At 40.5% G+C, this 15,603-nt stretch overlaps 1 long non-coding RNA gene across 3 annotated transcripts in view; it reads left to right on the top strand.

The window, feature by feature from the left end:
- The window catches only part of LOC112979988 (uncharacterized), a 99,621-nt gene extending 96,241 nt beyond the window's left edge, over positions 1–3,380 (top strand). For all 3 annotated transcript variants that reach the window (XR_003258317.2, XR_003258315.2, XR_010389435.1), the window contains one exon: positions 667–3,380. This is a non-coding gene — a long non-coding RNA (uncharacterized LOC112979988). The remainder of the gene's footprint in view (positions 1–666) is intronic.
- The last annotated feature ends 12,223 nt before the right edge of the window (positions 3,381–15,603 follow it).

Raw genomic sequence — 15,603 nt, 5'->3', positions numbered from 1 at the left:
ACTCAAAGAAGACAGACTATGACGTTTCTGAGCTGTTGGGGAAAACGGAAGAGATGTCCACATGGCAAAATAATGTAGATAGTCTTTTAAATCATTAGTCTACCAGAAAAAAAAGAACAAAACAACTGTATTTGTGGAATCTGACCACATCAACTTGGAAAGTTTTGAATGAACATTGTAAGCTTTGGAGGTTTTTTTTTTTTTTTAAATCTGATGCTGTTTTTAAAAGCTCATTGAAGAAAATGCTTTGACTCTGTATCTGGCATACAAAGTGGTTAGCAAAGTCCTAGAGGAGTTTCAGGAATTTTTTCTTGCGCTGTACAAGGAACCTGTGTGTGATGGCCATAGGAAGCCACTTACCAGAGGATCAAATTAACAGCTGGTGCTCTTCTAGACATACTGTGAGATGTTTTCCTTTTTGTGGCTTGCTTTGGTGCTTGGTGGGTGTGATACGAGGATTGCATGCATCAAGTCTGTTGCTTTGTATCCATGCCCTGGTATTACAATAGTTCATCTTTTTCTCTGATAGCGAAGGAGTTAGTTTTTAAGGGTGCCTCTGTAACCAGTTCAGTGGGCTAAGTACCACAGCTACAGAGTATTTGGGGTGCAAATGCAAGTTGCTGTACCAGATAAAGGTATATTAAAACTAACTGCATGTTTCCACAGCGTAAATCAAAAGCCTGCTTGGCAGCACCTTCCCCGTGCCGACTGCGACTAGACGCCCTGCAGCACACCAGCATTCACTGGGAGCTTTCCCCAAGGCATGCTGCAGCCACCCTTGCTGGAAGATGAGGGTGAAAACACAGCAATGCTGGCCCCTGTGGCCATTTCCCATGTGTGCGCTGAACGACTGGCTCTCTTTCCAGAGGGCTCTGCCTGGAGTCCCCCGCGCCTGCCACCGCATTGCGGAGAGCCGGGCAGCAGGACCCACAGCCCGTGCTGTCGCGCTGCTCTCCAGGAGGGACTCCCCAGACCTCCGGGGACTGCCAGGGTACGCACTCCTTTCCTCTACACTGTCATGTTCCCACAACGAGCCAGACAACAAGGCAGTCCTGAACTCATCACAGAGCCAGATGTTCCCCAATTGCTATAAAACGACTACCAGTAACTAACTAATGGTGATCGTGGACCACATATTTTCACAGGGCACCTAGAGTGGATAAGGTTAGATTAAAGCTTATGATTAAAGGTTGAACTACATTAATGCTTGCATTAAAAACAAAGATGGAAACACCCACTAAAGTAGCAGTAACTTTCCTGCCTTGGATAACAGAAGATAAATCCACTGTGCGAGTAACAGTGGTGCTTACCCAGTTTGCTGTGGAGAAAGGTGAACCTCATCACTGTCAGGGGAAAGAGTAAGAAAGAGCTGGCAGAGACGCAAGTCTCTTCAGACGAGGCCCCATCTGGAGAGGCTGGGGCTGCTCAGCCACAAAGGACAGTGTCCCCCACAGTCACTCTGTGAGATGGGACTCCCAGGGCAGGCCTGGACAGGGGTGCAGGGCTGTCTGGCAGGGCTCGGCTCTTTCCAACCACCTCACTAGTACAACGATGGGCAGCAGAAGCACTCTGCAGTGCTTAGGACCTCCTGGCTGTTTTCAAGGGAAGCCAGAGTCATATCAGCTGAGTTATGGATGGGGAACAAAGATGTTAATTGGCTTGTCTATATTATTATACAAAGGAACATATGGCAGAAGATAGATCAGACTTGGAGTCTCCCACGACCCCAAATGACTATCTGAAAGCTCGATCACTCTTCCTTCTCATTAGACTCCCATATGTTGCACTGTTAAAATAATTCTTCTAAACAGTTGTTTAATCTGCTTCATACTGTCACATTTAATCATTTGGAGTGTTGGAGCAGGATCATTATTTACTGCTGTTGAGAGGCGTTATTTAATAAAGCATTCTCCTCGCTCATTTGATTTTGCTCTGCCATGGTGGGAAAACTTCAGTTTGTATTCCAATTTTCTATGTTTCCCAAGTACATTAGCAGCAGAGTAAATGAACAAACAGATTTTCCAGAAATGTCTCTGTTAGAGATTTGTTAACAAAAGGATTTTTAAAATAAAAGTGAATGTCATTGTGCACATAGCATAGGCTAAGATAGCAGCTACATTGCTTAAATGTGCTCTTTAGAGTTTTAATTCATCAGGAAAACCCTCACAGAGAAATTAAATAGTACTCATGGGAAAGGACCGTTCTTTCAGCAAGCTTGCTTGGGACTTTCAGGGCCATTAACAGGTCTAATATGCTGCATTACCTTTCCTGTCACTTCTTTTCCCTTTGTTGTGATACCTACTTAAAATATCAAAGCTGTGAGAAGTTCAATGAGATATTGAAAACTGAATAACACAGGTTTTGTATGACAATCCCAAATCCCTCCCTCTGTCTTTTTTTAAGAGTTCTTTGCCAGTATCACTAGATGAAAAAGAAATCAAAAGTCCAAGGGTGGGACATGAAGGACTGACAAGGTACAACCAGATCAAAAAGAAGCCTCCGTTAACAAATCAAAGAGGCTAAACAAAAGGCTGAACAGAAAAAAGTGTTTTGAATCATATAATCTAGGTGTGAGCTGTCCTAACTCAGCACTATTTAGAACTCAAAAAAATGATTCTTATCCATTTCTTTGCTACCAGTCTGCAAAAGAACAGTGCAGATAGGCAAGGATGCTTCCGCCAGAAGAAGACAGAGGGTGGAAACAACATTCCTCTGGTGTTATCAGAAAGGATGGCAAGGTTAGGAGTCAGTGGGCAAAATAATATATTTCTCCTGGAGCCAAAGAAAGGGAAAAATGCTAGTCCTTGATGTCTCTGACTGAACTTTAATATTTGCTTTTTTCAGTATGTGCAACTATTGGTCTAATAAGGTTAAAGAAGGAAATCTGGAAAAAGAAAGCATAGATGGCCTCTGTAAGTCTCAAAGTACAACTAAGTAACTTGTTAACTATCACTGGACAGAAATAAAACTCTAGAACATGTGCTGAAGGTGACAGGCCTTGTCATTTAACACATCATTTAACCTAAAGTCAGTTCTACGTTTTTACCGCACAATTAACTTTTTTTTAACTTTATCCTCAGGTTCTTTCTATTTGCATTTTCTGTCCAGTATCCAACATGAGTCTGATGGGCTCAGGACATGAAATCCAGAGGTCCAACCCAAGACTGCAGTATAATATCTCTTTAGCTCCTAAAAATCAAAACAGATTTGCCTAAGTGTGTATGTATAGAAATCTTGTATGAAATATGAGTTAAAAATATGAATTACAGACCTTTTAAAAGCACATTAAACACAGAATGAACATATTTCCACCTTGAATATGTTTTGGTAGAATAGTAGAAATGTATTTCCTTACAATTATATCTTTCACAAAAATTTTAGCAAGTCTCCTCTTTCCATTGATACGTTCAGACTCGCAAATTTTGTCATGAATGTGTGAGGTTTCTGATACACATTGCTTTTTGTATTCAGTTGTTTAACCCTGGGAACTCGTCTCAAAACCACACTGAGATTCAATCTGTATAATCCTGCTGAACACAGACGTGAGGATTTGGTAATCCAGATCCAAGCATCTCAGATCTAACTTCTAAAAGATACCATTTAAGTGCCTGGTTGCTGTGAACAGAGGTCTGCACCTGCTAGGTTTATTTCCAAAGGTACAGGTGTAAGCCTTTACAAATGCCCAGGTCTCTTTTTTTAAGTAACACATTCTGCAATTTCACTGGCATCAATTTGGAATTGAAAGCAAATCTTTTATTTTTTTCATCAATAATCTGCTATATCTTTTAAGATAAATATTCTTTTGAACATGCTTATCAAATCAGACATCTGCTATAGTTCTTTAACAACAAAAGCAATTTTTTTAACCTGACACTTTAAGGTGGACTTGATAACCCCTAATCCTCACATGCTCCATAATCTTTTCTTGTTTTGTAAATTGCCTTTAAGAAAGTAACCTAGACATGACTTTGATGTGGGTTTGTCCTTTATTGACTACAGCTTCGGAAAACCTTTGAAAAACTAATCTCACCAATAGAATGGCAATGTATAATTCATACTTTGATGCTTGCTACTGGAGGAGCAGCCATTCACCACTGCTACTCAGTGCATTAGAGATTCAGCAGGAAAAAACACAGAATGCATCTTCATTTAAATGAATTCATGTGCCCAAGGGAGGGAGACTTTGTGCATGCTTGAGAAGGAAACCATCTCTTACGTAATCAGTCCCATATATATTATATAGGCCCACTTCCTGCAGGTCTGAATCTTTGCACGTTTGATCCACTATGACTCACCTTTCAGGAATGTGGGATGCTGGGAGATTTTTTTTTTTATATAAGTATGCATAGATACATGTAAAAATAGATATTTATATAAAGATATATATATACGTGTGTGCATATGCATGTGTGCGTGCGTATGCACTGCGCTAGCGCTCAGTGGGAGTGTTTCTGGAGCTCTTCCTTCAGTATTTCAGGACAACCCATTGTACAGCCATTTACACTCTGTGAACTGACACATTTCAGATTAATCTGGTATTTAGCCCTGTGAAAAGCGAATCTAATCCACATGACACATGGCACGCAGGCACATTTTAATGTGTGGAACCAGATGTACTCACCCGAATCGGAAGTCGTCAAATGTCGGATACCCTCCAGGCTGTATTTGTTTGAGTCATATCAGCGCTGCCATGGTGAGTTGTCACTGTGGAAAGATAAAGTGTATATATTCATGCGGTAAGTGCACCCTGCCAAATCATCTCTACTTTTATTAGCCCTGCATCCTAGATCGGCGCAGCTCAGGCACGACGCTGGTGGTTGCAGGCCATAACTTTGCTCGCAGTGCACGCAGGTTTGAAAAGGGCAGCAGAAACAGGGCTTTCAGCATCTTGTACACTTGCATCCTTAGGCACACTGAAAGCTGAAACAGAGTATCTGCTGAAAACAGAAACTTGCTGATGCACTCCTGTTGCCACCAGCTCACACAACGCGCTATGCCAAAGAGCCTCTTAGTAATGACCTGACATTTGAGTTCGTTCTTAATTTTAAAATAATGGCTTGAAACTATGATTTAAGTGCTTAGGGTTTTGTCGCAGAATGAGCAACGTTCCACACATGTTTGACGCTAAAAATGGGCGTAAACAACATTATAATTAGGCAAAGTCTATTTTGAGAATGTCAGAAAGAATCTCAAGAGTCTGCTGGGCCAGTGCCCAATGTCATCGTTTGGTATAATGGCTCTATTCATTCATTTAAATCCAAGATCACAACATTTTTCTTAACTGTATGGTGAAAGACAGGGGACTGTCTTTCTCATTCTCTTCTCCCCACATTTTGTAATAATCTTCCCTGTTAAGATATACCTTCCTTTGCCTTTACTTGCGCTCTGCTCTTATCTCTTTATTCATATGCAGAGAAAAGTGAAGCCAAATTGCAAACACAAATGTGAGTGTGAAAGTCTAGGCCTAAAGTCACTGTGATATCTGTTTACTGTCAGAGAAGAAAAGAGCAGGTAAGAGGTGAAAAAAGAGGAGAAGAGAAAAAGCAAAAAAAAAAAAAAAAGAAAAATCAGGAAAAGAAAAGATACTGCTTGTATTTCTTAATTAGTAAAAATGCTGGTCATACCAGACAGTGTTGCTATTTGCATTTTCATTTGCATTGTAATAAATGGCAGCTTAATGAATCTGAAAATCTTTTCTGTTTTCCATCCTGTGATGAATGATTTGGAGATTTTCTTGTAGAACTCATATTTAGCACCTCAGATTATTTGATTGTTTAATCCAGAGTCTCCTGTCTTTGCAAAGAATTTTTTTTTTTACTATAAGGATTGTCAAATATTGGACAGGGTAGCCCAAAGAGGTTGTGAAATCTCCATCCTTGGAGATATTCAAAACTTTACTGGACAAATGCCTAAGCAACCTGCTTTAATTGGACCTGCTTCAAGCACAGGTTGGACTGGATGGCCTCTGGAGGGTGCTTTTGACCCAAATTATGCTGTGATTCTGTGCTGCTGATTTATAAGAAGATGAATAAAAAGACAGAGTCCTTTTGCCTCACATGGCTGTGAAACATGGGAAAAATGCAATGTCGTCTTCTCCATAAATCTTTGGAAGTCCTGGTGAAGACACCAGTGATAAACACATTTTTCGTGAAGCTGAAGGAGCTGGTCATTTAAGTTTTGAAATTAGATCGTGGATCCCTCCGTTTGGTATGTGGATGTATGGATATTGCCTGTGGGCTCAGGTTTTAGAAACTGATTCCTCTAAATGCTAGGAAACACTACAGAACCCCTCCTCAGGTCCTCTGGAGTTTGGTGTGCTATGCAGGTTACTGCTTAGCTGGAAGCTAGCGGGAGTGTCCAGATTTCATGTCTGCAATACAATAAACCTAAAGCCTGGCAGCTTTGTAAGGGAAAGAAGTGCTGAAGAAGTCTGTGCCACGCTGTGAAGAAGTGAGGACACAATCTAAAGGTGACTGGGTAACATGCAGAGATGTATGAAACACACAGAAATGTAACTATGCTTCAGCTGACAAAACATTTTCTAGGCAAGCAGTTATAAACAATGGGGGCTTTGGGCCATTTCGTACTGTTGAACACAACTGCTGAAGACAAACAGATAAGCAGCAACTGTCTATTCATGCAGTGCATGAAACAAAAGTTATTGGTTTGTTAAAAGAGCAGCGCAATTTCATAATGGTTCCAAGAAGTTCCTATCCCACATACAAAAAATGGCACTCTACTAAACCTGCTGCTGTGGTACAATCTACAGAAGAATAAACGATAGTTACAAGAATTAACTCTTACATTACTTTTTACATCAGCCCTTTTAATTCTTCTCTATTCCCAGTCAACCTCCTTTTAACACTTCTATTTTCTTCTTCTTCTTCTTCTTCATTTCCTTTTTAATGTTTTTACTGCCCAGTTGTGTTGTCTGGATATGCAAGTTGTATGAGACACATAAGTAATAGTAATTCAAGTTCAGCCAGTTCTTCTTGATCATTAATACAAATTTATATGAATAGTGAGCTGGATAGTTTATTCACTGATGTGTGTCTATTTATTTATTTATTTGCTTTACTCTGCAATGTAAAGTAAGGAAACAATAAAGATTTAAAATAAGGAGAACTTCCCAAGAACGGATCCAGCTGCTAAGCAGATGTGCTGGACAACCCCACGCCATCGTGGTGACATTGCTAGGTCTACCAATTAACATGGCACACTCCAAGGGCCCAGGAATGTGATAGCACATGTAACGTACAGATTGGATTTTACAAAGATGTTAGGTCAGGCTAAGTGTTGTTAGCAAAGAAAACGATATCCCAGTATGATCACACATTTAGAAGACTGATGAATGAAGAACTAACTTATCAACTAAAGATCCCATCAGTAAACAAAAAGATCTCCCTCAAACCAAGTTAACTGACCCATTTCTGACTTTGGTCATAGGTTACCTCCATGATAAATGTAGTGCAAAGTGAGGTAGGTAATATGCTCCAGTGCTTTATGTGGACTCGTCGCCTTACATTACACGTTGCAGTGAAGATATCTACTTCTCATGGAGTAGCTAGCGTGCCATAAATGCGTACTCTAGTTCACGGGGCACCAACGTCTCCATCTGGACAAGCCTTTCTCTATGCTCTTTCAGAAATAGACAAATCCACTAGCTTTAAATGATCCTTTCCAGTATATCAGTATAACCAATACCTCGACTGGCACAAATGGAGCATCTCAGCCTTGCACCACAGTCAGCTGAAGGGAATTTGGTGCTGGGCTTCTCAGGGCTAGGGTTGTCGGAGGCATTGCTATTTGAAGTAACAGCTCCAGTTGCGAATTTCCTAGTCCGCAAGCAGAGACAAATGAGACGGAGCAGCGCTCTCCGAGCAAGCAGCCCTTTGCTAAAAGGAACTGGAGACGTGGAAAGTCTGTGCTCAATTACATTAACAAGATAAATCATTTATGCACCTCGAATCGTATTTGCTGCATGATTTAAGGGCATCATCACTGCATACAGTGTTGTCATTCCTTGTTAGTTGTTATTTCCTTGTTATTAATTCTAATTCTTATTGCCTCTCAACTGTCCAAGTTCAGAAAGAGAAGTGCTTGACTTTTTTTGTATTTTGTTGCTATGTAATGTGATATAAAACAACTTTGGAGTGTCTCCCTGAATGCATGCCACCAAAACTAGGCCAGAAATCCCTTCCACTGCAGCTGCTAATCATTAAATCATGGACCTGTTCAAGAAGCCCTATATCCTTATGCATGAGAACCTACATGAAAGTATTCATATGACGAATGAGAAATCCCCTGGAATATAGAATATGTACATCCTGTTCATACTTTTGGATAGAAAATATTTTTCTGTTTCAAGAGAACCACAAAAAAAAAATTAAAAAGGAATTACAAATTTATGTTTGTGTGTACACAGAGCCCGAGCGAGTGAGCTGGCATTAATTTATTAGAGCTGGTTAGAAAATTTTAGTAGAAGTGAGAATTCTAAAAAAATTGCAGGGAGGAGAAAAATAACAAAAAACTTCATAAATGTTTGCTATTTTCAGACCAAGGCTTCTGCAGACAAAGCAGTCAATATTTTTCTCAAATATTTATTTTACGTTTTATTTTTAGAATAAATGGGGAAAAATAATTGTGGACATCGTGTTTTCAATTTCAGACAGCATAATTCTAGGCATACTACATACATGCTTGTTGTTCGTACTTTAGTCAGCATATTTTTTTGGAGATATTAACTACAGGAATAAGAAAAATAGTTGAATTAAAAGAAAAAAAAGCCCAAATCTGTAATGAGATCTGGCTCTGTGTTAATTGTGAACTCTTTTGAAGATTCAGGAACATTTAGTAGGATTCTAGAATATTTTCACTGGACTTCATTGCTTGAATTCAAGTTTTGGAGATGGGAGTGCTTATTCAAACACATCCCGCTCTTACCGAAGTAATTTTGAAATCAGCAATGGTTCACATTTATTCTCAATATTAAAAAATCATAAATATTGTACGCCTTTTTTAAGGAATGAATTTTTAACAACGTACATACTGTTATTTAACTTACCAAGTTAAATAAAATCTCCTGAAATAATAATAATAAAAAGAAATCCTGCAGTATTTTACAGAAGTGCTCTCAAAATGAAAAGGATATCCTGACTGCCGATAAGTGTTGCGTTCATTAGTGTCATTTGAAAATTTGAGAGTATGAAACCCTTAAGAGGGGAGAATAAGTGCTGTATCAGTAAAAGCACATTCTGTGGTCAATAAGCTAGTGGATGCATGCATGCATATTTAATATATTATCTCTTCATTATATTTCTTAGTATTGCACCCAGACTTTGCCCATGCTGGCCTACTTCACAAGGGTGTTGCAAGGCTCAATTAATTAGTATATGCTATATTTGGAGTGATTCATAATCAGCAGGATTTTGCCACTAGCTTCAACGGGGAGATTTTGTTGGGTAACAAAAACAGCAGAGCAGGCTCAAAGAGCATAGCTAAAGCAACACACCTCCGAGTGCTTTCTGCTGCAAAACAGCATCGACCGGCGATCGCTGACCTCCCCTTGCTGCAAACAGAGTGATTACAGAAACGCTGTTTATTTTCCTGCACATCAAAGGGAGGCGACGAAAGAGATCTCCCCGAAAGCTGGTCCGGCGCGGAGGTCAGCCCCGTCGCTTCTCACCCGCTCAGCAGGCTCCCGCAGCTCGCACGGACGCCGTTGGCCTCGCCGAGCAAGGTGCCCAGCTCTTCCCGGGCTGCATGGGAGAACAGCAGCGCAGCTCTGGCATAGCTAAAACACAGTAGACGGGAGCTGCAATATAAAGTGGGGGATTCCTCGCATACCTTCCCGTTTTCATGGACTACTGGCAGCCATGAAGGAGGGAAAAAAAACACAAACACGTGACACAGGCCATATCATTAGTTTGGACAAAGTGAGGAGATCAGTGTGGCTACAACAGCATGCACCAGCTGAGCGTCTTTCCCTGGGTCCTTGCTTATTTTCAACACCTGTGATGTCGGCTTTAAAGCTGGAGCGAGCTGCAGGCTTCCCTTCCTGCTGCTGTGTCCCTTGGGTAAGGCAGTCCCCTCTCCCAGCCTTGTGCTGCTGGGACATGTTGCATGGAGTTGCTTCACTCCACTCTAGAGCCGTTTGCATCTGAGTGCATATGGTGGGTCTGGCATGGCCTTCATCCTCTCATTTAACATTTCCAATGCACAGAGGCCAAAGGTATGAGAATTAGTGCTTTCTTTTTTTTCTCTAGTCAAACACTGAATAACATATTTGTTAATGTTCTAATTATACTGAAGAGGAAAGCTCTTGGAGACCTTTTCTAGTATCTTTGAAAAGACCATTTTTTGTATAAGCTTAAGTGCAAATGTGTTTTAAAGAGCTTTAGGGTAATCTTTACCTAAAAAACCTTATATAAAGAATTGCATATGTTTGTTACAGTCATTTTAGGAGAGTGGATCAGAATCCCTATGCTGTTTTGTAGAAATCGAGACCCTGAATATTGTATAAATTGAGTTTTTTCCCCCCCAAACATGAGTCAGTAAAAACATGTGTGCTACTCAGATAGGCCATGATGAAAACAGGTGCAGTTTTATTTTGATTATATAAAAATTTCAGTTGAAAGCAGACATGGTTTTATTTGATTATATAAACATTTTGGTTTTCTAGGGTATTCTGTAGCATTTAGGCAGAAACAAATGCACCAGATCTTATGTTTTAAGGTGATGTTCTGGGTAGTGTGAGTTACTGTGGTTTCAAGTCTAACATCTGTATTCAATCCCTATTTATTGTTGTTGCCAGCTGCCAATGTCAGCAATGTTGTTGTCAGTGAATGATATGGTGATACTCTCTGTTGGAAAGATTGTAGCAGAATGAGAGAGAAGAAAAGAGAAAAAGGGAAATCTGCCAATTGACAGGGGGGGGGGAAAGTAAAGTTGCTTCCTTGCAAGGAAATGAAAATGCAGGGGAAAAAATGTGAAAAGTGTTGCTCTTGAAGTTTTGTTAGCAGTGTAGATGCTAACTCCATTGAAAGTGCTTGCACATCTAGATTTGGCAAACACACTTTTTCTTAAATTATTACTCAGGCTCTTGCTGTGCCTGAAGTCGCAGCCCAGCCTTGTATTGGACTGATTGCGGAGCTTATTCAAGCCGCAACACAGTGCGTAGGAACGTGCTCAGGTCTAACCAGGAGCCCAGATCCCCCACAGCGCAACTCCATAAGCTGGCCTAGCCGGGATGGCCGGCAGCCCGGTGTGCGGCGGTCGGCCCCTGCCGCGGGTGCAGTGGTGAGCCCAGGGCTGACGGGGTATGAGCTGCTGCGGGCCACCTGCAAAATGGGGGTAACAGGATTTCACTATGGAAAGGATAAAAGGAGTGCTCGAATATGGGGCTGTTTGAGCAACAGGAGCTGTAAAAAGTGTGACAAAGGATAGAAGGTGCAACAAGTAACTGGAGAGGGAGAAGCTCAGCAAAGTTTCAAAAGCACTACAGTGATGTAGAGTGTTTAGTGGGCTCCTAGTAAGGGTTAGTATTTGTGCACTGATTGTATCTCTGATTTACGAAGCGCTTTTTCATTCAGAGATCTGCAAGTGCCTCACACACCTTGGTGCCAAAGTTGCTATGTTTGCCCCTAGAGCTGGCCAGCCCTGGAATGCCATTAGAAGAAAATGTGTCTAACGTTCTACTACTTAAGCACAAATATCAAAGTGGGGGGGGGGGGGGGGGAAGAGCTCGAAGGATGGGGAGGAGGGAGGGAAGAGTCAATTACTTTTGCAGAAACTGCAGTTTCTTTCAAAAAACCTGTCATTGACATCTTTCCCCTGAAAACATTTTGTCATGCACATGAGTGTATCTCTTTAAGGAGATCAATCTCGAGAAGGAGTCACACTAACAATCCTCATGTGACAGACATTTTCAGATGGTGTTCTCATCAATCACACTGATAATGAGGTGGCAAATTGCTGTCCTATAGCAAAACTAGAAAGACGACTGCCTCAGTAGGTGTCAATGAATATGTCAAAGGGTTGTCCCTGGGGGAGTCTGAGGAGGTTCTCAGAAACCTTTTTGTGAAGCATGAATGCAGAATACTTTATTGATCACTAAAGAATTTGCACTGACATGCTATTTCCCCATGACATTTGAACCACCAATTTCCTAGCTTGTGGTGAGCACTCCTTGGGAGTTTTCTTTCACCTTTAGATATACTAAGAAATCTTGTTTTAATATTATCTTAGTCTTTCATCTCCTAAAGAACAGCAAAAGAAAACTTTACAAGTGAGAAGCAAGCAAAATGCCTGGAGATGTTTAATGCCCAATAATCATTGACTCAGTAATGAAAACTTGGAGTTAACTTGTTTAGTTTATATTCCAAGCATTTTCTTATGTTGAATAGTATCTTATATTCTCAGTTGTCTTAGTGAAGCCAGTAGTCCAGTTGATGGAGTAACTTACTGTTAATTGCGAGAGGTTATAAGGACAAAGACTTTTCAAGATGAAATGTTCCTTTTGCTCTTTATTTTCTGAGTCTCTTAGCATCTGAATTACAAGCCCAGTATGCTTCTGCAGCTAGAGATCATGCGGTGGTAAAATGCCATCCTTGCGGGTTACTCAAGAGTTTTGGTGAGATTTAGGCTTTTTACCAGGCCTAGATTTCCACATGCCTCAGTTTACCAATTTTCAAGCAATAATGGTAATACTTCTTTTTTCCCTTTTTCATCAGTGTGAACAGTAGGGGAAGGGCTGTCTCTTCTGCAGTACTTGGGCAAATAATACTGCAAAAAATGTAATAGTGAAAGTTTTAAGCTTACTGCTTTGATTGCTCTTGGCTCAATTGCAAGCCCAATTTTGAGACTTCCCTACATATTTACATGAAAAAATGTATCCAAACTGCTTCTGAAATCATTTGAATAGTCTTTAAATTTAACGATGTCCAGTTTTTGTAAAAAATGTAATGTGAACAAACAAGATCTGTTTAAATTGGTCTTGAAAAATAGTTGGGTTAAAAACTTCACAGAAAGGCTGGTACAAAAAGAAAATGTCTGTGCAATTAATACTTCAAAAAGGTTTTATGTTGAGAAAATGCCATTTTTCAATGAAATCTTGGTGCAAACATTTCAATTAGATTTTGGTTTATATGGTACCTAGTACAACTGTTTCTAGTCTTGAGATTAGTAATGCAGAATAGGAATAACACTTTTCTAATATCCATTTTGGCTTGTACATCAGATGAATTGCATTGGGGACAGTCTCACTGGTGTATACAATTGTATGTGCATGCTAGACAAGCCTAAGTGCAGATGGTAATTAAATGTTCTTATCTAGTATACCTTTACATTGCAATTGCATGCAAACTTTTGTCATAAAAATGCACATAAATTTTATGCATGCAGTTGCACACTGTGCATGCTTGTGATATCTTTAAGAATACACAGGCAGTCAAAACTACTGACACATACTTGATTTTATGTTCAGCTTTGGTCACATCAAATTAAACATGTGCAGAGCACATCATTGCAACAATAATAAACATAACTGCAAACAAAAATAGCATAAATGCAAAGAGGACCCAAGCCCCACAGATGTTCTCTGTACATTGTTTATGCCAGCTCACTGGCACACTTTGCCTAAAATATATTTAGGCATCAGCCTAATTTCACATGCATCTTCTGTCAGAAGATGGTTGTGGAAGTCTAGGAAAACAGTCTAAAAGAGATTGCTCCCCAAAGCTATTTGCTTCAGAGAATGTCAAAACTTAAATTGTTCAAACACCTAATGCAATGTTTCTATCCGTGAGCTTGTTCCTGTTTGTGGCCTTTGCCAGTTCTTGGGGTGACATACTGAAGCACGGCTCCTCAACATTGAGTAATATACTTCAAGGGGTTTATGAGCCCTATCTGATTCCAGTTAAAGTTAATGGAAAAATTGCCACTGAACAGTGGTAACAGTGAGTGCAGTCTTGCTGGATTGCAGGCTGTGAAAGGACTACTGTTGTGCTAGACCCTCTGCAGAGCAAGGGAGCTCGAGTCTGGGGGAATCTGTGATCTAAAAGGACAAGACAACCCATGGCGAGGGACCAGAGCAGTGCACAAACTGAATGGCATCTTATTATACTGCATGTAATTGAGTCCTATCAGTATTCAGTATCTTGGATCTTAATCTCCCAGTTAATACAACTGATGTTAGAGACTTGAACCAGAGCAAGCCCAATTGCCCCTTAACTGGACTTTTTTTGGTTTGAATTTCCAACATGTTTGAGACTTGGTTCATATTTCTTTAGCTGCTTACCTGGAAATTTAAGATATGAGCAATGAGGGAGCCCAGCTGAGGTACCAAGGGTAATTTTTGAAGGCAAGGGACCATCAGAGCCTGAATAAGCATTATGGGAGTCTCTGGGGCATGTACCTTGGCAAGCAGAGTAGCCCTCTGTATATTTACTACCAGTTCTGGACATCTGCTGTGATAAGCACAGCTGAAAGAGGCCTTTTGGGGGATTTAGGATTTTTGACCTTTTATGGGTGCAGAAACAAAGCAGGAAGGCAGAAACCCATTGGGGTTACTGCCATCCCTAGCTGCACTGGCTGGCCTTGTCTCGTGCTCCCTGCACGTGGTTAGCTTGGAGGGGGTGAAATGTTGAGACTCCAGAAAACAGATGGTGTTTCTCCTTGTTTTTGCAAATGTTGCATTTTCAGTGTTGGGCCTTTCTTCAGCTAAAGGTGAATACTATGTGCTCTGGCTTCTGTGCTGATGAGTGTCAATGCCTGGGCAAAGGCTGGGTCCCTTAGCAATAAAATCTAGATCCTTTTGGTTTGTCCTATGAGTGAGTCATCTTTCAGTGTCCTTTGAAAGCTGTGCATGTAGTCTGCTCCAAGCAGACAAGCTGGTTTTATTGTTACAAAAATTGCACTGTACCAGGCAATTAAGTGAGACATGAGTCTCCTTTAGCCATTCCTCTCCTTAAAGGCTGTGGTGGGGAGGAGGCGGGTAAGGAGGCTGCTATTCTCAGCCTGTGTTAAAGCCCCTCCAAATTCTCTGTCATGTTGTCCCAGTCTGAAGATTTGTAAGAATTCTGATGCCCTATAAGCAGTGAAAACCCACAGTTGCTGTTTGCATCCTGAAATTAGTCCCTGTTCAGAAGGCTCTTCTGCAGCATTATGTGATCCTGTCTTGCCACCCACTTGCTCTGTCACTTCCTAAACTCTGATTTTTTTTTTTACAGCATCTCTGGCAGTTAAAAGAGCATATGTACATGTACATCTGCAGAGCAGACTGCAAACATGTTTTTAAAAGTACACAAGAAGACATCTATTTCATAGGTCAAACCAAAAGAAGCTGTTTTTTATTGCGAAGGGGACAAGGGAGCACATGCAGTGCTGTTGGTTTCTTTCCACACCCACTCTGTGGGATGATGGCAGAATCATTTTAATCAAGAGTGAAGACTGCATAATTCAAGCAACAGGGTCAAAAGTCTTGTGTCCCCAGGAAAAGTGCATTGCTTTAGCTTCAGTCAGTTTTTTAAATCAATTACTAAATCAGCTATTAAAGCTTGGCTAAATAATTAGGTAGAGTAGATTAATACCACTTCTAATTTAATT

This window comes from Dromaius novaehollandiae, chromosome 5 (genome assembly GCF_036370855.1).
Source record: "Dromaius novaehollandiae isolate bDroNov1 chromosome 5, bDroNov1.hap1, whole genome shotgun sequence".
Classification (NCBI taxonomy): Eukaryota; Metazoa; Chordata; class Aves; order Casuariiformes; family Dromaiidae; genus Dromaius; species Dromaius novaehollandiae.
Note: the sequence above shows the minus strand (reverse complement) of the source record. Positions and strands in the feature narration are given on the sequence as shown.